The sequence below is a fragment of the Hyla sarda genome, unplaced genomic scaffold (genome assembly GCF_029499605.1).
Source record: "Hyla sarda isolate aHylSar1 unplaced genomic scaffold, aHylSar1.hap1 scaffold_300, whole genome shotgun sequence".
NCBI classification, from domain to species: domain Eukaryota; kingdom Metazoa; phylum Chordata; class Amphibia; order Anura; family Hylidae; genus Hyla; species Hyla sarda.
Genome location: NW_026609716.1, coordinates 313,252 through 336,413, shown reverse-complemented (window position 1 = coordinate 336,413; position 23,162 = coordinate 313,252). Strand labels below are relative to the sequence as shown.

At 45.9% G+C, this 23,162-nt stretch overlaps 10 non-coding genes across 10 annotated transcripts; all 10 read left to right on the top strand.

Moving 5' to 3' along the window:
- The first annotated feature begins 1,180 nt into the window (after positions 1-1,180).
- Positions 1,181-1,371, top strand: LOC130327546 (U2 spliceosomal RNA). The gene has a single exon (XR_008871913.1). It is a non-coding gene; the product is annotated as a U2 spliceosomal RNA (small nuclear RNA).
- A 2,086-nt stretch (positions 1,372-3,457) lies between these two features.
- On the top strand, positions 3,458-3,648 carry LOC130327545 (U2 spliceosomal RNA). Its single transcript, XR_008871912.1, has one exon. It is a non-coding gene; the product is annotated as a U2 spliceosomal RNA (small nuclear RNA).
- Positions 3,649-5,735: 2,087 nt separating this feature from the next.
- LOC130327543 (U2 spliceosomal RNA) lies at positions 5,736-5,926 on the top strand. The gene has a single exon (XR_008871910.1). It is a non-coding gene; the product is annotated as a U2 spliceosomal RNA (small nuclear RNA).
- Positions 5,927-8,019: 2,093 nt separating this feature from the next.
- LOC130327542 (U2 spliceosomal RNA) lies at positions 8,020-8,210 on the top strand. Its single transcript, XR_008871909.1, has one exon. It is a non-coding gene; the product is annotated as a U2 spliceosomal RNA (small nuclear RNA).
- A 2,085-nt stretch (positions 8,211-10,295) lies between these two features.
- On the top strand, positions 10,296-10,486 carry LOC130327541 (U2 spliceosomal RNA). Its single transcript, XR_008871908.1, has one exon. It is a non-coding gene; the product is annotated as a U2 spliceosomal RNA (small nuclear RNA).
- A 2,083-nt stretch (positions 10,487-12,569) lies between these two features.
- Positions 12,570-12,760, top strand: LOC130327540 (U2 spliceosomal RNA). The gene has a single exon (XR_008871907.1). It is a non-coding gene; the product is annotated as a U2 spliceosomal RNA (small nuclear RNA).
- Positions 12,761-14,843: 2,083 nt separating this feature from the next.
- On the top strand, positions 14,844-15,034 carry LOC130327554 (U2 spliceosomal RNA). Its single transcript, XR_008871920.1, has one exon. It is a non-coding gene; the product is annotated as a U2 spliceosomal RNA (small nuclear RNA).
- Positions 15,035-17,135: 2,101 nt separating this feature from the next.
- LOC130327539 (U2 spliceosomal RNA) lies at positions 17,136-17,326 on the top strand. Its single transcript, XR_008871906.1, has one exon. It is a non-coding gene; the product is annotated as a U2 spliceosomal RNA (small nuclear RNA).
- A 2,091-nt stretch (positions 17,327-19,417) lies between these two features.
- On the top strand, positions 19,418-19,608 carry LOC130327538 (U2 spliceosomal RNA). Its single transcript, XR_008871905.1, has one exon. It is a non-coding gene; the product is annotated as a U2 spliceosomal RNA (small nuclear RNA).
- Positions 19,609-21,705: 2,097 nt separating this feature from the next.
- LOC130327537 (U2 spliceosomal RNA) lies at positions 21,706-21,896 on the top strand. The gene has a single exon (XR_008871904.1). It is a non-coding gene; the product is annotated as a U2 spliceosomal RNA (small nuclear RNA).
- Positions 21,897-23,162: the final 1,266 nt, after the last annotated feature.

The following is a 23,162-nucleotide window of genomic DNA, read 5'->3' as shown; positions in this document are numbered from 1 at the left end:
TGTGCGACAAATTCAGACAGGAAAAATCAGTATAAATCCTTAGAAAATTATCCCCCAGTGTCTCCATCTGCTGGCGGTATTGAATAAGCATTGCTGCACTGATGGGGTATGCATTAGACGAAAAAAAAGAAGAAAAAGAAGAATAATACGCCCAGAAAAGAGGCGAAAAGGAGAAAAACGTAAAAAAACGTGAAAAAAAAGTAAGAGGAAGAGAAGGGAAAAAAAGGTGGAAATGGGTTTAAAAGTGATTTCGGCGGAGAAATATATATATATATATATATATATATATATATATATATATATATATACGCGCACACACACACATATATATAAACGTATTCTCCGTTGAGATATTGCAGCCGCTGCTGTGTCCAGGCCCAGGAGCCTTAGCACTGTGCTGTGATGTCACTCAATACCACTGACATCACTAGGTGTAAACAACATCTCTCCTTTGCTGTGTATGTGACTATGGAGCTGTTTGGTGATGTCGTCTATTATGGCCTTCATAGAAGCAACAGGAGATTGTTGCATCCATCTAGAACCCTCAGAACTACAGTGCTATGATGTCACTCACTTCCACAGGCCTTGCAGAGTGTAAACAACAACAACCCAGCTTTGTCGTGTATGTAACCATAGGGATTGTGATGTCACCTAGAACCTTCACAGCAGCGACAGCTTTATGAGGAGCATCAGCACTGCTCTGCCTGAGCAGAACCATCACCGCCATAGGTTGTCAAATAACCCGGATTTAACCCACACAGGTAAGTCCAATGGGGTGCAGGCATGTCCTCTATGCTTACAGCTTCCCGTGGGTGTTGGTTTGATACCGTTTGGGGACAGCCAAGGAGGCATCTGCAGGCAACAAAGGTAGGTGTGTGCTTGTGTGTGTGTTTCCTATGCAGATCCTAAGCCCAGTGTCACATGCAAGTAGGAGGAGTAAGAAGGGTTCCTGGCAAATCCGGGTTATGGATTGCATTTAAAAAGGCCCCGTGGGAGTGCAATGGGCCCCTGTCTTGCTGCTTAGCAATAATGGTATGGGTTTAGGTTCTGCTGTGTGTACTGGTGGTTGACTGCCCCCCAGCCCAGAGTGTGCATGGAAAATTGTCTGGCAGCCTCCCTGACAGCAAGCAGTGATAGTGCCCATGAAGGGGACCTTGTTGGGCCCACCCCTTTCACGGTTATCGCTTCTCGGCCTTTTGGCTAAGATCAAGTGTAGTATCTGTTCTTATCAGTTTAATATCTGATACGTCCCCTATCTGGGGACCATATATTAAATGGATTTTTGAGAACGGGGGCCGATTTCGAAGCTTGCTTCCGTCGCCCTATGCATTGACCCGATATGGCAGTATCTTCGGGTACAGTGCACCACCCCCTTACAGGGTTAAAAAGAAAGATTCCTACTTTCATTGCTACCTGCTTGCTGGCTAGCCAGCTAGCCAGCCCTGTGGGCCTTGCTGCTGCTGCTGCTGCTGCAGCCAAAAAACAAAAGGTGGTGCTGCTGCTGCTTCTGCTGCTTCTGCTTGTGTCTGGCCGCTGTTGGAGCGTCCAGGCACAGGACTTCTGCTGCTGCTGACTAAATGGCCTCCTTAATTGGATCATTTGAGTAGCCAGCACACCTGTGCAGGTAGGGCATGACATGATAGGCAGCTGCCTTGATAGCGGGTGGGTGCTGAATGTTCCTAATTGACAAAATAAGATTAATGCTTATGAAGAAATATAAAATCTCATCCCTTCCCCAATATCGCGCCACACCCCTACCCCTTAATTCCCTGGTTGAACTTGATGGACATATGTCTTTTTTCGACCGTACTAACTATGTAACTATGTAACATAACATGGGGGGGTCTCCTGGCTGTTCACACAGGTGTGTCATTGCTGTACATTGACCATGCATTGCTTCTGTGGTATTGCAAAGGCAAAGACAAATGCTTCCAGCCATCCATTGCACTAATGGATTGGTCATCAGCTGGCTGTCTATGTCCCGCATCAATATAGACCAAAGTACAGAGGGTTAGGCTATGCTATAGTGCACCTACCTGATGCATCAGAAGGTGCGAGGCCCTTGCTAAATTCTGTGCACAGACTTTGAGATCTATGCTTTAGACTGTATCTAAACCTGCTCCAACATGGACTGACATTCTGGCCTACTTTCAGCCGATGCGACTTGTCTGTCGCTGAACAGTCGCTTTTTATGTATTCAGCACCTATGTATAATGTTGTAAAAATGCTCTAGAAGCTAAAGTCGCAGAAATGTCACACATATTTGGCCTGCAACTTTCTGTGCGACAAATTCAGACAGGAAAAATCAGTATAAATCCTTAGAAAATTATCCCCCAGTGTCTCCATCTGCTGGCGGTATTGAATAAGCATTGCTGCACTGATGGGGTATGCATTAGACGAAAAAAAAGAAGAAAAAGAAGAATAATACGCCCAGAAAAGAGGCGAAAAGGAGAAAAACGTAAAAAAACGTGAAAAAAAAGTAAGAGGAAGAGAAGGGAAAAAAAGGTGGAAATGGGTTTAAAAGTGATTTCGGCGGAGAAATATATATATATATATATATATATATATATATATATATATATATACGCGCACACACACACATATATATAAACGTATTCTCCGTTGAGATATTGCAGCCGCTGCTGTGTCCAGGCCCAGGAGCCTTAGCACTGTGCTGTGATGTCACTCAATACCACTGACATCACTAGGTGTAAACAACATCTCTCCTTTGCTGTGTATGTGACTATGGAGCTGTTTGGTGATGTCGTCTATTATGGCCTTCATAGAAGCAACAGGAGATTGTTGCATCCATCTAGAACCCTCAGAACTACAGTGCTATGATGTCACTCACTTCCACAGGCCTTGCAGAGTGTAAACAACAACAACCCAGCTTTGTCGTGTATGTAACCATAGGGATTGTGATGTCACCTAGAACCTTCACAGCAGCGACAGCTTTATGAGGAGCATCAGCACTGCTCTGCCTGAGCAGAACCATCACCGCCATAGGTTGTCAAATAACCCGGATTTAACCCACACAGGTAAGTCCAATGGGGTGCAGGCATGTCCTCTATGCTTACAGCTTCCCGTGGGTGTTGGTTTGATACCGTTTGGGGACAGCCAAGGAGGCATCTGCAGGCAACAAAGGTAGGTGTGTGCTTGTGTGTGTGTTTCCTATGCAGATCCTAAGCCCAGTGTCACATGCAAGTAGGAGGAGTAAGAAGGGTTCCTGGCAAATCCGGGTTATGGATTGCATTTAAAAAGGCCCCGTGGGAGTGCAATGGGCCCCTGTCTTGCTGCTTAGCAATAATGGTATGGGTTTAGGTTCTGCTGTGTGTACTGGTGGTTGACTGCCCCCCAGCCCAGAGTGTGCATGGAAAATTGTCTGGCAGCCTCCCTGACAGCAAGCAGTGATAGTGCCCATGAAGGGGACCTTGTTGGGCCCGCCCCTTTCACGGTTATCGCTTCTCGGCCTTTTGGCTAAGATCAAGTGTAGTATCTGTTCTTATCAGTTTAATATCTGATACGTCCCCTATCTGGGGACCATATATTAAATGGATTTTTGAGAACGGGGGCCGATTTCGAAGCTTGCTTCCGTCGCCCTATGCATTGACCCGATATGGCAGTATCTTCGGGTACAGTGCACCACCCCCTTACAGGGTTAAAAAGAAAGATTCCTACTTTCATTGCTACCTGCTTGCTGGCTAGCCAGCTAGCCAGCCCTGTGGGCCTTGCTGCTGCTGCTGCTGCTGCTGCAGCCAAAAAACAAAAGGTGGTGCTGCTGCTGCTTCTGCTGCTTCTGCTTGTGTCTGGCCGCTGTTGGAGCGTCCAGGCACAGGACTTCTGCTGCTGCTGACTAAATGGCCTCCTTAATTGGATCATTTGAGTAGCCAGCACACCTGTGCAGGTAGGGCATGACATGATAGGCAGCTGCCTTGATAGCGGGTGGGTGCTGAATGTTCCTAATTGACAAAATAAGATTAATGCTTATGAAGAAATATAAAATCTCATCCCTTCCCCAATATCGCGCCACACCCCTACCCCTTAATTCCCTGGTTGAACTTGATGGACATATGTCTTTTTTCGACCGTACTAACTATGTAACTATGTAACATAACATGGGGGGGTCTCCTGGCTGTTCACACAGGTGTGTCATTGCTGTACATTGACCATGCATTGCTTCTGTGGTATTGCAAAGGCAAAGACAAATGCTTCCAGCCATCCATTGCACTAATGGATTGGTCATCAGCTGGCTGTCTATGTCCCGCATCAATATAGACCAAAGTACAGAGGGTTAGGCTATGCTATAGTGCACCTACCTGATGCATCAGAAGGTGCGAGGCCCTTGCTAAATTCTGTGCACAGACTTTGAGATCTATGCTTTAGACTGTATCTAAACCTGCTCCAACATGGACTGACATTCTGGCCTACTTTCAGCCGATGCGACTTGTCTGTCGCTGAACAGTCGCTTTTTATGTATTCAGCACCTATGTATAATGTTGTAAAAATGCTCTAGAAGCTAAAGTCGCAGAAATGTCACACATATTTGGCCTGCAACTTTCTGTGCGACAAATTCAGACAGGAAAAATCAGTATAAATCCTTAGAAAATTATCCCCCAGTGTCTCCATCTGCTGGCGGTATTGAATAAGCATTGCTGCACTGATGGGGTATGCATTAGACGAAAAAAAAGAAGAAAAAGAAGAATAATACGCCCAGAAAAGAGGCGAAAAGGAGAAAAACGTAAAAAAACGTGAAAAAAAAGTAAGAGGAAGAGAAGGGAAAAAAAGGTGGAAATGGGTTTAAAAGTGATTTCGGCGGAGAAATATATATATATATATATATATATATATATATATATATATATACGCGCACACACACACATATATATAAACGTATTCTCCGTTGAGATATTGCAGCCGCTGCTGTGTCCAGGCCCAGGAGCCTTAGCACTGTGCTGTGATGTCACTCAATACCACTGACATCACTAGGTGTAAACAACATCTCTCCTTTGCTGTGTATGTGACTATGGAGCTGTTTGGTGATGTCGTCTATTATGGCCTTCATAGAAGCAACAGGAGATTGTTGCATCCATCTAGAACCCTCAGAACTACAGTGCTATGATGTCACTCACTTCCACAGGCCTTGCAGAGTGTAAACAACAACAACCCAGCTTTGTCGTGTATGTAACCATAGGGATTGTGATGTCACCTAGAACCTTCACAGCAGCGACAGCTTTATGAGGAGCATCAGCACTGCTCTGCCTGAGCAGAACCATCACCGCCATAGGTTGTCAAATAACCCGGATTTAACCCACACAGGTAAGTCCAATGGGGTGCAGGCATGTCCTCTATGCTTACAGCTTCCCGTGGGTGTTGGTTTGATACCGTTTGGGGACAGCCAAGGAGGCATCTGCAGGCAACAAAGGTAGGTGTGTGCTTGTGTGTGTGTTTCCTATGCAGATCCTAAGCCCAGTGTCACATGCAAGTAGGAGGAGTAAGAAGGGTTCCTGGCAAATCCGGGTTATGGATTGCATTTAAAAAGGCCCCGTGGGAGTGCAATGGGCCCCTGTCTTGCTGCTTAGCAATAATGGTATGGGTTTAGGTTCTGCTGTGTGTACTGGTGGTTGACTGCCCCCCAGCCCAGAGTGTGCATGGAAAATTGTCTGGCAGCCTCCCTGACAGCAAGCAGTGATAGTGCCCATGAAGGGGACCTTGTTGGGCCCGCCCCTTTCACGGTTATCGCTTCTCGGCCTTTTGGCTAAGATCAAGTGTAGTATCTGTTCTTATCAGTTTAATATCTGATACGTCCCCTATCTGGGGACCATATATTAAATGGATTTTTGAGAACGGGGGCCGATTTCGAAGCTTGCTTCCGTCGCCCTATGCATTGACCCGATATGGCAGTATCTTCGGGTACAGTGCACCACCCCCTTACAGGGTTAAAAAGAAAGATTCCTACTTTCATTGCTACCTGCTTGCTGGCTAGCCAGCTAGCCAGCCCTGTGGGCCTTGCTGCTGCTGCTGCTGCTGCTGCAGCCAAAAAACAAAAGGTGGTGCTGCTGCTGCTTCTGCTGCTTCTGCTTGTGTCTGGCCGCTGTTGGAGCGTCCAGGCACAGGACTTCTGCTGCTGCTGACTAAATGGCCTCCTTAATTGGATCATTTGAGTAGCCAGCACACCTGTGCAGGTAGGGCATGACATGATAGGCAGCTGCCTTGATAGCGGGTGGGTGCTGAATGTTCCTAATTGACAAAATAAGATTAATGCTTATGAAGAAATATAAAATCTCATCCCTTCCCCAATATCGCGCCACACCCCTACCCCTTAATTCCCTGGTTGAACTTGATGGACATATGTCTTTTTTCGACCGTACTAACTATGTAACTATGTAACATAACATGGGGGGGTCTCCTGGCTGTTCACACAGGTGTGTCATTGCTGTACATTGACCATGCATTGCTTCTGTGGTATTGCAAAGGCAAAGACAAATGCTTCCAGCCATCCATTGCACTAATGGATTGGTCATCAGCTGGCTGTCTATGTCCCGCATCAATATAGACCAAAGTACAGAGGGTTAGGCTATGCTATAGTGCACCTACCTGATGCATCAGAAGGTGCGAGGCCCTTGCTAAATTCTGTGCACAGACTTTGAGATCTATGCTTTAGACTGTATCTAAACCTGCTCCAACATGGACTGACATTCTGGCCTACTTTCAGCCGATGCGACTTGTCTGTCGCTGAACAGTCGCTTTTTATGTTTTTATGTATTCAGCACCTATGTATAATGTTGTAAAAATGCTCTAGAAGCTAAAGTCGCAGAAATGTCACACATATTTGGCCTGCAACTTTCTGTGCGACAAATTCAGACAGGAAAAATCAGTATAAATCCTTAGAAAATTATCCCCCAGTGTCTCCATCTGCTGGCGGTATTGAATAAGCATTGCTGCACTGATGGGGTATGCATTAGACGAAAAAAAAGAAGAAAAAGAAGAATAATACGCCCAGAAAAGAGGCGAAAAGGAGAAAAACGTAAAAAAACGTGAAAAAAAAGTAAGAGGAAGAGAAGGGAAAAAAAGGTGGAAATGGGTTTAAAAGTGATTTCGGCGGAGAAATATATATATATATATATATATATATATATATATATATATACGCGCACACACACACATATATATAAACGTATTCTCCGTTGAGATATTGCAGCCGCTGCTGTGTCCAGGCCCAGGAGCCTTAGCACTGTGCTGTGATGTCACTCAATACCACTGACATCACTAGGTGTAAACAACATCTCTCCTTTGCTGTGTATGTGACTATGGAGCTGTTTGGTGATGTCGTCTATTATGGCCTTCATAGAAGCAACAGGAGATTGTTGCATCCATCTAGAACCCTCAGAACTACAGTGCTATGATGTCACTCACTTCCACAGGCCTTGCAGAGTGTAAACAACAACAACCCAGCTTTGTCGTGTATGTAACCATAGGGATTGTGATGTCACCTAGAACCTTCACAGCAGCGACAGCTTTATGAGGAGCATCAGCACTGCTCTGCCTGAGCAGAACCATCACCGCCATAGGTTGTCAAATAACCCGGATTTAACCCACACAGGTAAGTCCAATGGGGTGCAGGCATGTCCTCTATGCTTACAGCTTCCCGTGGGTGTTGGTTTGATACCGTTTGGGGACAGCCAAGGAGGCATCTGCAGGCAACAAAGGTAGGTGTGTGCTTGTGTGTGTGTTTCCTATGCAGATCCTAAGCCCAGTGTCACATGCAAGTAGGAGGAGTAAGAAGGGTTCCTGGCAAATCCGGGTTATGGATTGCATTTAAAAAGGCCCCGTGGGAGTGCAATGGGCCCCTGTCTTGCTGCTTAGCAATAATGGTATGGGTTTAGGTTCTGCTGTGTGTACTGGTGGTTGACTGCCCCCCAGCCCAGAGTGTGCATGGAAAATTGTCTGGCAGCCTCCCTGACAGCAAGCAGTGATAGTGCCCATGAAGGGGACCTTGTTGGGCCCGCCCCTTTCACGGTTATCGCTTCTCGGCCTTTTGGCTAAGATCAAGTGTAGTATCTGTTCTTATCAGTTTAATATCTGATACGTCCCCTATCTGGGGACCATATATTAAATGGATTTTTGAGAACGGGGGCCGATTTCGAAGCTTGCTTCCGTCGCCCTATGCATTGACCCGATATGGCAGTATCTTCGGGTACAGTGCACCACCCCCTTACAGGGTTAAAAAGAAAGATTCCTACTTTCATTGCTACCTGCTTGCTGGCTAGCCAGCTAGCCAGCCCTGTGGGCCTTGCTGCTGCTGCTGCTGCTGCTGCAGCCAAAAAACAAAAGGTGGTGCTGCTGCTGCTTCTGCTGCTTCTGCTTGTGTCTGGCCGCTGTTGGAGCGTCCAGGCACAGGACTTCTGCTGCTGCTGACTAAATGGCCTCCTTAATTGGATCATTTGAGTAGCCAGCACACCTGTGCAGGTAGGGCATGACATGATAGGCAGCTGCCTTGATAGCGGGTGGGTGCTGAATGTTCCTAATTGACAAAATAAGATTAATGCTTATGAAGAAATATAAAATCTCATCCCTTCCCCAATATCGCGCCACACCCCTACCCCTTAATTCCCTGGTTGAACTTGATGGACATATGTCTTTTTTCGACCGTACTAACTATGTAACTATGTAACATAACATGGGGGGGTCTCCTGGCTGTTCACACAGGTGTGTCATTGCTGTACATTGACCATGCATTGCTTCTGTGGTATTGCAAAGGCAAAGACAAATGCTTCCAGCCATCCATTGCACTAATGGATTGGTCATCAGCTGGCTGTCTATGTCCCGCATCAATATAGACCAAAGTACAGAGGGTTAGGCTATGCTATAGTGCACCTACCTGATGCATCAGAAGGTGCGAGGCCCTTGCTAAATTCTGTGCACAGACTTTGAGATCTATGCTTTAGACTGTATCTAAACCTGCTCCAACATGGACTGACATTCTGGCCTACTTTCAGCCGATGCGACTTGTCTGTCGCTGAACAGTCGCTTTTTATGTATTCAGCACCTATGTATAATGTTGTAAAAATGCTCTAGAAGCTAAAGTCGCAGAAATGTCACACATATTTGGCCTGCAACTTTCTGTGCGACAAATTCAGACAGGAAAAATCAGTATAAATCCTTAGAAAATTATCCCCCAGTGTCTCCATCTGCTGGCGGTATTGAATAAGCATTGCTGCACTGATGGGGTATGCATTAGACGAAAAAAAAGAAGAAAAAGAAGAATAATACGCCCAGAAAAGAGGCGAAAAGGAGAAAAACGTAAAAAAACGTGAAAAAAAAGTAAGAGGAAGAGAAGGGAAAAAAAGGTGGAAATGGGTTTAAAAGTGATTTCGGCGGAGAAATATATATATATATATATATATATATATATATATATATATACGCGCACACACACACATATATATAAACGTATTCTCCGTTGAGATATTGCAGCCGCTGCTGTGTCCAGGCCCAGGAGCCTTAGCACTGTGCTGTGATGTCACTCAATACCACTGACATCACTAGGTGTAAACAACATCTCTCCTTTGCTGTGTATGTGACTATGGAGCTGTTTGGTGATGTCGTCTATTATGGCCTTCATAGAAGCAACAGGAGATTGTTGCATCCATCTAGAACCCTCAGAACTACAGTGCTATGATGTCACTCACTTCCACAGGCCTTGCAGAGTGTAAACAACAACAACCCAGCTTTGTCGTGTATGTAACCATAGGGATTGTGATGTCACCTAGAACCTTCACAGCAGCGACAGCTTTATGAGGAGCATCAGCACTGCTCTGCCTGAGCAGAACCATCACCGCCATAGGTTGTCAAATAACCCGGATTTAACCCACACAGGTAAGTCCAATGGGGTGCAGGCATGTCCTCTATGCTTACAGCTTCCCGTGGGTGTTGGTTTGATACCGTTTGGGGACAGCCAAGGAGGCATCTGCAGGCAACAAAGGTAGGTGTGTGCTTGTGTGTGTGTTTCCTATGCAGATCCTAAGCCCAGTGTCACATGCAAGTAGGAGGAGTAAGAAGGGTTCCTGGCAAATCCGGGTTATGGATTGCATTTAAAAAGGCCCCGTGGGAGTGCAATGGGCCCCTGTCTTGCTGCTTAGCAATAATGGTATGGGTTTAGGTTCTGCTGTGTGTACTGGTGGTTGACTGCCCCCCAGCCCAGAGTGTGCATGGAAAATTGTCTGGCAGCCTCCCTGACAGCAAGCAGTGATAGTGCCCATGAAGGGGACCTTGTTGGGCCCGCCCCTTTCACGGTTATCGCTTCTCGGCCTTTTGGCTAAGATCAAGTGTAGTATCTGTTCTTATCAGTTTAATATCTGATACGTCCCCTATCTGGGGACCATATATTAAATGGATTTTTGAGAACGGGGGCCGATTTCGAAGCTTGCTTCCGTCGCCCTATGCATTGACCCGATATGGCAGTATCTTCGGGTACAGTGCACCACCCCCTTACAGGGTTAAAAAGAAAGATTCCTACTTTCATTGCTACCTGCTTGCTGGCTAGCCAGCTAGCCAGCCCTGTGGGCCTTGCTGCTGCTGCTGCTGCTGCTGCAGCCAAAAAACAAAAGGTGGTGCTGCTGCTGCTTCTGCTGCTTCTGCTTGTGTCTGGCCGCTGTTGGAGCGTCCAGGCACAGGACTTCTGCTGCTGCTGACTAAATGGCCTCCTTAATTGGATCATTTGAGTAGCCAGCACACCTGTGCAGGTAGGGCATGACATGATAGGCAGCTGCCTTGATAGCGGGTGGGTGCTGAATGTTCCTAATTGACAAAATAAGATTAATGCTTATGAAGAAATATAAAATCTCATCCCTTCCCCAATATCGCGCCACACCCCTACCCCTTAATTCCCTGGTTGAACTTGATGGACATATGTCTTTTTTCGACCGTACTAACTATGTAACTATGTAACATAACATGGGGGGGTCTCCTGGCTGTTCACACAGGTGTGTCATTGCTGTACATTGACCATGCATTGCTTCTGTGGTATTGCAAAGGCAAAGACAAATGCTTCCAGCCATCCATTGCACTAATGGATTGGTCATCAGCTGGCTGTCTATGTCCCGCATCAATATAGACCAAAGTACAGAGGGTTAGGCTATGCTATAGTGCACCTACCTGATGCATCAGAAGGTGCGAGGCCCTTGCTAAATTCTGTGCACAGACTTTGAGATCTATGCTTTAGACTGTATCTAAACCTGCTCCAACATGGACTGACATTCTGGCCTACTTTCAGCCGATGCGACTTGTCTGTCGCTGAACAGTCGCTTTTTATGTATTCAGCACCTATGTATAATGTTGTAAAAATGCTCTAGAAGCTAAAGTCGCAGAAATGTCACACATATTTGGCCTGCAACTTTCTGTGCGACAAATTCAGACAGGAAAAATCAGTATAAATCCTTAGAAAATTATCCCCCAGTGTCTCCATCTGCTGGCGGTATTGAATAAGCATTGCTGCACTGATGGGGTATGCATTAGACGAAAAAAAAGAAGAAAAAGAAGAATAATACGCCCAGAAAAGAGGCGAAAAGGAGAAAAACGTAAAAAAACGTGAAAAAAAAGTAAGAGGAAGAGAAGGGAAAAAAAGGTGGAAATGGGTTTAAAAGTGATTTCGGCGGAGAAATATATATATATATATATATATATATATATATATATATACGCGCACACACACACATATATATAAACGTATTCTCCGTTGAGATATTGCAGCCGCTGCTGTGTCCAGGCCCAGGAGCCTTAGCACTGTGCTGTGATGTCACTCAATACCACTGACATCACTAGGTGTAAACAACATCTCTCCTTTGCTGTGTATGTGACTATGGAGCTGTTTGGTGATGTCGTCTATTATGGCCTTCATAGAAGCAACAGGAGATTGTTGCATCCATCTAGAACCCTCAGAACTACAGTGCTATGATGTCACTCACTTCCACAGGCCTTGCAGAGTGTAAACAACAACAACCCAGCTTTGTCGTGTATGTAACCATAGGGATTGTGATGTCACCTAGAACCTTCACAGCAGCGACAGCTTTATGAGGAGCATCAGCACTGCTCTGCCTGAGCAGAACCATCACCGCCATAGGTTGTCAAATAACCCGGATTTAACCCACACAGGTAAGTCCAATGGGGTGCAGGCATGTCCTCTATGCTTACAGCTTCCCGTGGGTGTTGGTTTGATACCGTTTGGGGACAGCCAAGGAGGCATCTGCAGGCAACAAAGGTAGGTGTGTGCTTGTGTGTGTGTTTCCTATGCAGATCCTAAGCCCAGTGTCACATGCAAGTAGGAGGAGTAAGAAGGGTTCCTGGCAAATCCGGGTTATGGATTGCATTTAAAAAGGCCCCGTGGGAGTGCAATGGGCCCCTGTCTTGCTGCTTAGCAATAATGGTATGGGTTTAGGTTCTGCTGTGTGTACTGGTGGTTGACTGCCCCCCAGCCCAGAGTGTGCATGGAAAATTGTCTGGCAGCCTCCCTGACAGCAAGCAGTGATAGTGCCCATGAAGGGGACCTTGTTGGGCCCGCCCCTTTCACGGTTATCGCTTCTCGGCCTTTTGGCTAAGATCAAGTGTAGTATCTGTTCTTATCAGTTTAATATCTGATACGTCCCCTATCTGGGGACCATATATTAAATGGATTTTTGAGAACGGGGGCCGATTTCGAAGCTTGCTTCCGTCGCCCTATGCATTGACCCGATATGGCAGTATCTTCGGGTACAGTGCACCACCCCCTTACAGGGTTAAAAAGAAAGATTCCTACTTTCATTGCTACCTGCTTGCTGGCTAGCCAGCTAGCCAGCCCTGTGGGCCTTGCTGCTGCTGCTGCTGCTGCTGCAGCCAAAAAACAAAAGGTGGTGCTGCTGCTGCTTCTGCTGCTTCTGCTTGTGTCTGGCCGCTGTTGGAGCGTCCAGGCACAGGACTTCTGCTGCTGCTGACTAAATGGCCTCCTTAATTGGATCATTTGAGTAGCCAGCACACCTGTGCAGGTAGGGCATGACATGATAGGCAGCTGCCTTGATAGCGGGTGGGTGCTGAATGTTCCTAATTGACAAAATAAGATTAATGCTTATGAAGAAATATAAAATCTCATCCCTTCCCCAATATCGCGCCACACCCCTACCCCTTAATTCCCTGGTTGAACTTGATGGACATATGTCTTTTTTCGACCGTACTAACTATGTAACTATGTAACATAACATGGGGGGGTCTCCTGGCTGTTCACACAGGTGTGTCATTGCTGTACATTGACCATGCATTGCTTCTGTGGTATTGCAAAGGCAAAGACAAATGCTTCCAGCCATCCATTGCACTAATGGATTGGTCATCAGCTGGCTGTCTATGTCCCGCATCAATATAGACCAAAGTACAGAGGGTTAGGCTATGCTATAGTGCACCTACCTGATGCATCAGAAGGTGCGAGGCCCTTGCTAAATTCTGTGCACAGACTTTGAGATCTATGCTTTAGACTGTATCTAAACCTGCTCCAACATGGACTGACATTCTGGCCTACTTTCAGCCGATGCGACTTGTCTGTCGCTGAACAGTCGCTTTTTATGTATTCAGCACCTATGTATAATGTTGTAAAAATGCTCTAGAAGCTAAAGTCGCAGAAATGTCACACATATTTGGCCTGCAACTTTCTGTGCGACAAATTCAGACAGGAAAAATCAGTATAAATCCTTAGAAAATTATCCCCCAGTGTCTCCATCTGCTGGCGGTATTGAATAAGCATTGCTGCACTGATGGGGTATGCATTAGACGAAAAAAAAGAAGAAAAAGAAGAATAATACGCCCAGAAAAGAGGCGAAAAGGAGAAAAACGTAAAAAAACGTGAAAAAAAAGTAAGAGGAAGAGAAGGGAAAAAAAGGTGGAAATGGGTTTAAAAGTGATTTCGGCGGAGAAATATATATATATATATATATATATATATATATATATATACGCGCACACACACACATATATATAAACGTATTCTCCGTTGAGATATTGCAGCCGCTGCTGTGTCCAGGCCCAGGAGCCTTAGCACTGTGCTGTGATGTCACTCAATACCACTGACATCACTAGGTGTAAACAACATCTCTCCTTTGCTGTGTATGTGACTATGGAGCTGTTTGGTGATGTCGTCTATTATGGCCTTCATAGAAGCAACAGGAGATTGTTGCATCCATCTAGAACCCTCAGAACTACAGTGCTATGATGTCACTCACTTCCACAGGCCTTGCAGAGTGTAAACAACAACAACCCAGCTTTGTCGTGTATGTAACCATAGGGATTGTGATGTCACCTAGAACCTTCACAGCAGCGACAGCTTTATGAGGAGCATCAGCACTGCTCTGCCTGAGCAGAACCATCACCGCCATAGGTTGTCAAATAACCCGGATTTAACCCACACAGGTAAGTCCAATGGGGTGCAGGCATGTCCTCTATGCTTACAGCTTCCCGTGGGTGTTGGTTTGATACCGTTTGGGGACAGCCAAGGAGGCATCTGCAGGCAACAAAGGTAGGTGTGTGCTTGTGTGTGTGTTTCCTATGCAGATCCTAAGCCCAGTGTCACATGCAAGTAGGAGGAGTAAGAAGGGTTCCTGGCAAATCCGGGTTATGGATTGCATTTAAAAAGGCCCCGTGGGAGTGCAATGGGCCCCTGTCTTGCTGCTTAGCAATAATGGTATGGGTTTAGGTTCTGCTGTGTGTACTGGTGGTTGACTGCCCCCCAGCCCAGAGTGTGCATGGAAAATTGTCTGGCAGCCTCCCTGACAGCAAGCAGTGATAGTGCCCATGAAGGGGACCTTGTTGGGCCCGCCCCTTTCACGGTTATCGCTTCTCGGCCTTTTGGCTAAGATCAAGTGTAGTATCTGTTCTTATCAGTTTAATATCTGATACGTCCCCTATCTGGGGACCATATATTAAATGGATTTTTGAGAACGGGGGCCGATTTCGAAGTTTGCTTCCGTCGCCCTATGCATTGACCCGATATGGCAGTATCTTCGGGTACAGTGCACCACCCCCTTACAGGGTTAAAAAGAAAGATTCCTACTTTCATTGCTACCTGCTTGCTGGCTAGCCAGCTAGCCAGCCCTGTGGGCCTTGCTGCTGCTGCTGCTGCTGCTGCTGCTGCTGCTGCAGCCAAAAAACAAAAGGTGGTGCTGCTGCTGCTTCTGCTGCTTCTGCTTGTGTCTGGCCGCTGTTGGAGCGTCCAGGCACAGGACTTCTGCTGCTGCTGACTAAATGGCCTCCTTAATTGGATCATTTGAGTAGCCAGCACACCTGTGCAGGTAGGGCATGACATGATAGGCAGCTGCCTTGATAGCGGGTGGGTGCTGAATGTTCCTAATTGACAAAATAAGATTAATGCTTATGAAGAAATATAAAATCTCATCCCTTCCCCAATATCGCGCCACACCCCTACCCCTTAATTCCCTGGTTGAACTTGATGGACATATGTCTTTTTTCGACCGTACTAACTATGTAACTATGTAACATAACATGGGGGGGTCTCCTGGCTGTTCACACAGGTGTGTCATTGCTGTACATTGACCATGCATTGCTTCTGTGGTATTGCAAAGGCAAAGACAAATGCTTCCAGCCATCCATTGCACTAATGGATTGGTCATCAGCTGGCTGTCTATGTCCCGCATCAATATAGACCAAAGTACAGAGGGTTAGGCTATGCTATAGTGCACCTACCTGATGCATCAGAAGGTGCGAGGCCCTTGCTAAATTCTGTGCACAGACTTTGAGATCTATGCTTTAGACTGTATCTAAACCTGCTCCAACATGGACTGACATTCTGGCCTACTTTCAGCCGATGCGACTTGTCTGTCGCTGAACAGTCGCTTTTTATGTATTCAGCACCTATGTATAATGTTGTAAAAATGCTCTAGAAGCTAAAGTCGCAGAAATGTCACACATATTTGGCCTGCAACTTTCTGTGCGACAAATTCAGACAGGAAAAATCAGTATAAATCCTTAGAAAATTATCCCCCAGTGTCTCCATCTGCTGGCGGTATTGAATAAGCATTGCTGCACTGATGGGGTATGCATTAGACGAAAAAAAAGAAGAAAAAGAAGAATAATACGCCCAGAAAAGAGGCGAAAAGGAGAAAAACGTAAAAAAACGTGAAAAAAAAGTAAGAGGAAGAGAAGGGAAAAAAAGGTGGAAATGGGTTTAAAAGTGATTTCGGCGGAGAAATATATATATATATATATATATATATATATATATATATATATATACGCGCACACACACACATATATATAAACGTATTCTCCGTTGAGATATTGCAGCCGCTGCTGTGTCCAGGCCCAGGAGCCTTAGCACTGTGCTGTGATGTCACTCAATACCACTGACATCACTAGGTGTAAACAACATCTCTCCTTTGCTGTGTATGTGACTATGGAGCTGTTTGGTGATGTCGTCTATTATGGCCTTCATAGAAGCAACAGGAGATTGTTGCATCCATCTAGAACCCTCAGAACTACAGTGCTATGATGTCACTCACTTCCACAGGCCTTGCAGAGTGTAAACAACAACAACCCAGCTTTGTCGTGTATGTAACCATAGGGATTGTGATGTCACCTAGAACCTTCACAGCAGCGACAGCTTTATGAGGAGCATCAGCACTGCTCTGCCTGAGCAGAACCATCACCGCCATAGGTTGTCAAATAACCCGGATTTAACCCACACAGGTAAGTCCAATGGGGTGCAGGCATGTCCTCTATGCTTACAGCTTCCCGTGGGTGTTGGTTTGATACCGTTTGGGGACAGCCAAGGAGGCATCTGCAGGCAACAAAGGTAGGTGTGTGCTTGTGTGTGTGTTTCCTATGCAGATCCTAAGCCCAGTGTCACATGCAAGTAGGAGGAGTAAGAAGGGTTCCTGGCAAATCCGGGTTATGGATTGCATTTAAAAAGGCCCCGTGGGAGTGCAATGGGCCCCTGTCTTGCTGCTTAGCAATAATGGTATGGGTTTAGGTTCTGCTGTGTGTACTGGTGGTTGACTGCCCCCCAGCCCAGAGTGTGCATGGAAAATTGTCTGGCAGCCTCCCTGACAGCAAGCAGTGATAGTGCCCATGAAGGGGACCTTGTTGGGCCCGCCCCTTTCACGGTTATCGCTTCTCGGCCTTTTGGCTAAGATCAAGTGTAGTATCTGTTCTTATCAGTTTAATATCTGATACGTCCCCTATCTGGGGACCATATATTAAATGGATTTTTGAGAACGGGGGCCGATTTCGAAGCTTGCTTCCGTCGCCCTATGCATTGACCCGATATGGCAGTATCTTCGGGTACAGTGCACCACCCCCTTACAGGGTTAAAAAGAAAGATTCCTACTTTCATTGCTACCTGCTTGCTGGCTAGCCAGCTAGCCAGCCCTGTGGGCCTTGCTGCTGCTGCTGCTGCTGCTGCAGCCAAAAAACAAAAGGTGGTGCTGCTGCTGCTTCTGCTGCTTCTGCTTGTGTCTGGCCGCTGTTGGAGCGTCCAGGCACAGGACTTCTGCTGCTGCTGACTAAATGGCCTCCTTAATTGGATCATTTGAGTAGCCAGCACACCTGTGCAGGTAGGGCATGACATGATAGGCAGCTGCCTTGATAGCGGGTGGGTGCTGAATGTTCCTAATTGACAAAATAAGATTAATGCTTATGAAGAAATATAAAATCTCATCCCTTCCCCAATATCGCGCCACACCCCTACCCCTTAATTCCCTGGTTGAACTTGATGGACATATGTCTTTTTTCGACCGTACTAACTATGTAACTATGTAACATAACATGGGGGGGTCTCCTGGCTGTTCACACAGGTGTGTCATTGCTGTACATTGACCATGCATTGCTTCTGTGGTATTGCAAAGGCAAAGACAAATGCTTCCAGCCATCCATTGCACTAATGGATTGGTCATCAGCTGGCTGTCTATGTCCCGCATCAATATAGACCAAAGTACAGAGGGTTAGGCTATGCTATAGTGCACCTACCTGATGCATCAGAAGGTGCGAGGCCCTTGCTAAATTCTGTGCACAGACTTTGAGATCTATGCTTTAGACTGTATCTAAACCTGCTCCAACATGGACTGACATTCTGGCCTACTTTCAGCCGATGCGACTTGTCTGTCGCTGAACAGTCGCTTTTTATGTATTCAGCACCTATGTATAATGTTGTAAAAATGCTCTAGAAGCTAAAGTCGCAGAAATGTCACACATATTTGGCCTGCAACTTTCTGTGCGACAAATTCAGACAGGAAAAATCAGTATAAATCCTTAGAAAATTATCCCCCAGTGTCTCCATCTGCTGGCGGTATTGAATAAGCATTGCTGCACTGATGGGGTATGCATTAGACGAAAAAAAAGAAGAAAAAGAAGAATAATACGCCCAGAAAAGAGGCGAAAAGGAGAAAAACGTAAAAAAACGTGAAAAAAAAGTAAGAGGAAGAGAAGGGAAAAAAAGGTGGAAATGGGTTTAAAAGTGATTTCGGCGGAGAAATATATATATATATATATATATATATATATATATATATATATATATACGCGCACACACACACATATATATAAACGTATTCTCCGTTGAGATATTGCAGCCGCTGCTGTGTCCAGGCCCAGGAGCCTTAGCACTGTGCTGTGATGTCACTCAATACCACTGACATCACTAGGTGTAAACAACATCTCTCCTTTGCTGTGTATGTGACTATGGAGCTGTTTGGTGATGTCGTCTATTATGGCCTTCATAGAAGCAACAGGAGATTGTTGCATCCATCTAGAACCCTCAGAACTACAGTGCTATGATGTCACTCACTTCCACAGGCCTTGCAGAGTGTAAACAACAACAACCCAGCTTTGTCGTGTATGTAACCATAGGGATTGTGATGTCACCTAGAACCTTCACAGCAGCGACAGCTTTATGAGGAGCATCAGCACTGCTCTGCCTGAGCAGAACCATCACCGCCATAGGTTGTCAAATAACCCGGATTTAACCCACACAGGTAAGTCCAATGGGGTGCAGGCATGTCCTCTATGCTTACAGCTTCCCGTGGGTGTTGGTTTGATACCGTTTGGGGACAGCCAAGGAGGCATCTGCAGGCAACAAAGGTAGGTGTGTGCTTGTGTGTGTGTTTCCTATGCAGATCCTAAGCCCAGTGTCACATGCAAGTAGGAGGAGTAAGAAGGGTTCCTGGCAAATCCGGGTTATGGATTGCATTTAAAAAGGCCCCGTGGGAGTGCAATGGGCCCCTGTCTTGCTGCTTAGCAATAATGGTATGGGTTTAGGTTCTGCTGTGTGTACTGGTGGTTGACTGCCCCCCAGCCCAGAGTGTGCATGGAAAATTGTCTGGCAGCCTCCCTGACAGCAAGCAGTGATAGTGCCCATGAAGGGGACCTTGTTGGGCCCGCCCCTTTCACGGTTATCGCTTCTCGGCCTTTTGGCTAAGATCAAGTGTAGTATCTGTTCTTATCAGTTTAATATCTGATACGTCCCCTATCTGGGGACCATATATTAAATGGATTTTTGAGAACGGGGGCCGATTTCGAAGCTTGCTTCCGTCGCCCTATGCATTGACCCGATATGGCAGTATCTTCGGGTACAGTGCACCACCCCCTTACAGGGTTAAAAAGAAAGATTCCTACTTTCATTGCTACCTGCTTGCTGGCTAGCCAGCTAGCCAGCCCTGTGGGCCTTGCTGCTGCTGCTGCTGCTGCTGCAGCCAAAAAACAAAAGGTGGTGCTGCTGCTGCTTCTGCTGCTTCTGCTTGTGTCTGGCCGCTGTTGGAGCGTCCAGGCACAGGACTTCTGCTGCTGCTGACTAAATGGCCTCCTTAATTGGATCATTTGAGTAGCCAGCACACCTGTGCAGGTAGGGCATGACATGATAGGCAGCTGCCTTGATAGCGGGTGGGTGCTGAATGTTCCTAATTGACAAAATAAGATTAATGCTTATGAAGAAATATAAAATCTCATCCCTTCCCCAATATCGCGCCACACCCCTACCCCTTAATTCCCTGGTTGAACTTGATGGACATATGTCTTTTTTCGACCGTACTAACTATGTAACTATGTAACATAACATGGGGGGGTCTCCTGGCTGTTCACACAGGTGTGTCATTGCTGTACATTGACCATGCATTGCTTCTGTGGTATTGCAAAGGCAAAGACAAATGCTTCCAGCCATCCATTGCACTAATGGATTGGTCATCAGCTGGCTGTCTATGTCCCGCATCAATATAGACCAAAGTACAGAGGGTTAGGCTATGCTATAGTGCACCTACCTGATGCATCAGAAGGTGCGAGGCCCTTGCTAAATTCTGTGCACAGACTTTGAGATCTATGCTTTAGACTGTATCTAAACCTGCTCCAACATGGACTGACATTCTGGCCTACTTTCAGCCGATGCGACTTGTCTGTCGCTGAACAGTCGCTTTTTATGTATTCAGCACCTATGTATAATGTTGTAAAAATGCTCTAGAAGCTAAAGTCGCAGAAATGTCACACATATTTGGCCTGCAACTTTCTGTGCGACAAATTCAGACAGGAAAAATCAGTATAAATCCTTAGAAAATTATCCCCCAGTGTCTCCATCTGCTGGCGGTATTGAATAAGCATTGCTGCACTGATGGGGTATGCATTAGACGAAAAAAAAGAAGAAAAAGAAGAATAATACGCCCAGAAAAGAGGCGAAAAGGAGAAAAACGTAAAAAAACGTGAAAAAAAAGTAAGAGGAAGAGAAGGGAAAAAAAGGTGGAAATGGGTTTAAAAGTGATTTCGGCGGAGAAATATATATATATATATATATATATATATATATATATATATATATATATATATACGCGCACACACACACATATATATAAACGTATTCTCCGTTGAGATATTGCAGCCGCTGCTGTGTCCAGGCCCAGGAGCCTTAGCACTGTGCTGTGATGTCACTCAATACCACTGACATCACTAGGTGTAAACAACATCTCTCCTTTGCTGTGTATGTGACTATGGAGCTGTTTGGTGATGTCGTCTATTATGGCCTTCATAGAAGCAACAGGAGATTGTTGCATCCATCTAGAACCCTCAGAACTACAGTGCTATGATGTCACTCACTTCCACAGGCCTTGCAGAGTGTAAACAACAACAACCCAGCTTTGTCGTGTATGTAACCATAGGGATTGTGATGTCACCTAGAACCTTCACAGCAGCGACAGCTTTATGAGGAGCATCAGCACTGCTCTGCCTGAGCAGAACCATCACCGCCATAGGTTGTCAAATAACCCGGATTTAACCCACACAGGTAAGTCCAATGGGGTGCAGGCATGTCCTCTATGCTTACAGCTTCCCGTGGGTGTTGGTTTGATACCGTTTGGGGACAGCCAAGGAGGCATCTGCAGGCAACAAAGGTAGGTGTGTGCTTGTGTGTGTGTTTCCTATGCAGATCCTAAGCCCAGTGTCACATGCAAGTAGGAGGAGTAAGAAGGGTTCCTGGCAAATCCGGGTTATGGATTGCATTTAAAAAGGCCCCGTGGGAGTGCAATGGGCCCCTGTCTTGCTGCTTAGCAATAATGGTATGGGTTTAGGTTCTGCTGTGTGTACTGGTGGTTGACTGCCCCCCAGCCCAGAGTGTGCATGGAAAATTGTCTGGCAGCCTCCCTGACAGCAAGCAGTGATAGTGCCCATGAAGGGGACCTTGTTGGGCCCGCCCCTTTCACGGTTATCGCTTCTCGGCCTTTTGGCTAAGATCAAGTGTAGTATCTGTTCTTATCAGTTTAATATCTGATACGTCCCCTATCTGGGGACCATATATTAAATGGATTTTTGAGAACGGGGGCCGATTTCGAAGCTTGCTTCCGTCGCCCTATGCATTGACCCGATATGGCAGTATCTTCGGGTACAGTGCACCACCCCCTTACAGGGTTAAAAAGAAAGATTCCTACTTTCATTGCTACCTGCTTGCTGGCTAGCCAGCTAGCCAGCCCTGTGGGCCTTGCTGCTGCTGCTGCTGCTGCTGCAGCCAAAAAACAAAAGGTGGTGCTGCTGCTGCTTCTGCTGCTTCTGCTTGTGTCTGGCCGCTGTTGGAGCGTCCAGGCACAGGACTTCTGCTGCTGCTGACTAAATGGCCTCCTTAATTGGATCATTTGAGTAGCCAGCACACCTGTGCAGGTAGGGCATGACATGATAGGCAGCTGCCTTGATAGCGGGTGGGTGCTGAATGTTCCTAATTGACAAAATAAGATTAATGCTTATGAAGAAATATAAAATCTCATCCCTTCCCCAATATCGCGCCACACCCCTACCCCTTAATTCCCTGGTTGAACTTGATGGACATATGTCTTTTTTCGACCGTACTAACTATGTAACTATGTAACATAACATGGGGGGGTCTCCTGGCTGTTCACACAGGTGTGTCATTGCTGTACATTGACCATGCATTGCTTCTGTGGTATTGCAAAGGCAAAGACAAATGCTTCCAGCCATCCATTGCACTAATGGATTGGTCATCAGCTGGCTGTCTATGTCCCGCATCAATATAGACCAAAGTACAGAGGGTTAGGCTATGCTATAGTGCACCTACCTGATGCATCAGAAGGTGCGAGGCCCTTGCTAAATTCTGTGCACAGACTTTGAGATCTATGCTTTAGACTGTATCTAAACCTGCTCCAACATGGACTGACATTCTGGCCTACTTTCAGCCGATGCGACTTGTCTGTCGCTGAACAGTCGCTTTTTATGTATTCAGCACCTATGTATAATGTTGTAAAAATGCTCTAGAAGCTAAAGTCGCAGAAATGTCACACATATTTGGCCTGCAACTTTCTGTGCGACAAATTCAGACAGGAAAAATCAGTATAAATCCTTAGAAAATTATCCCCCAGTGTCTCCATCTGCTGGCGGTATTGAATAAGCATTGCTGCACTGATGGGGTATGCATTAGACGAAAAAAAAGAAGAAAAAGAAGAATAATACGCCCAGAAAAGAGGCGAAAAGGAGAAAAACGTAAAAAAACGTGAAAAAAAAGTAAGAGGAAGAGAAGGGAAAAAAAGGTGGAAATGGGTTTAAAAGTGATTTCGGCGGAGAAATATATATATATATATATATATATATATATATATATATATATACGCGCACACACACACATATATATAAACGTATTCTCCGTTGAGATATTGCAG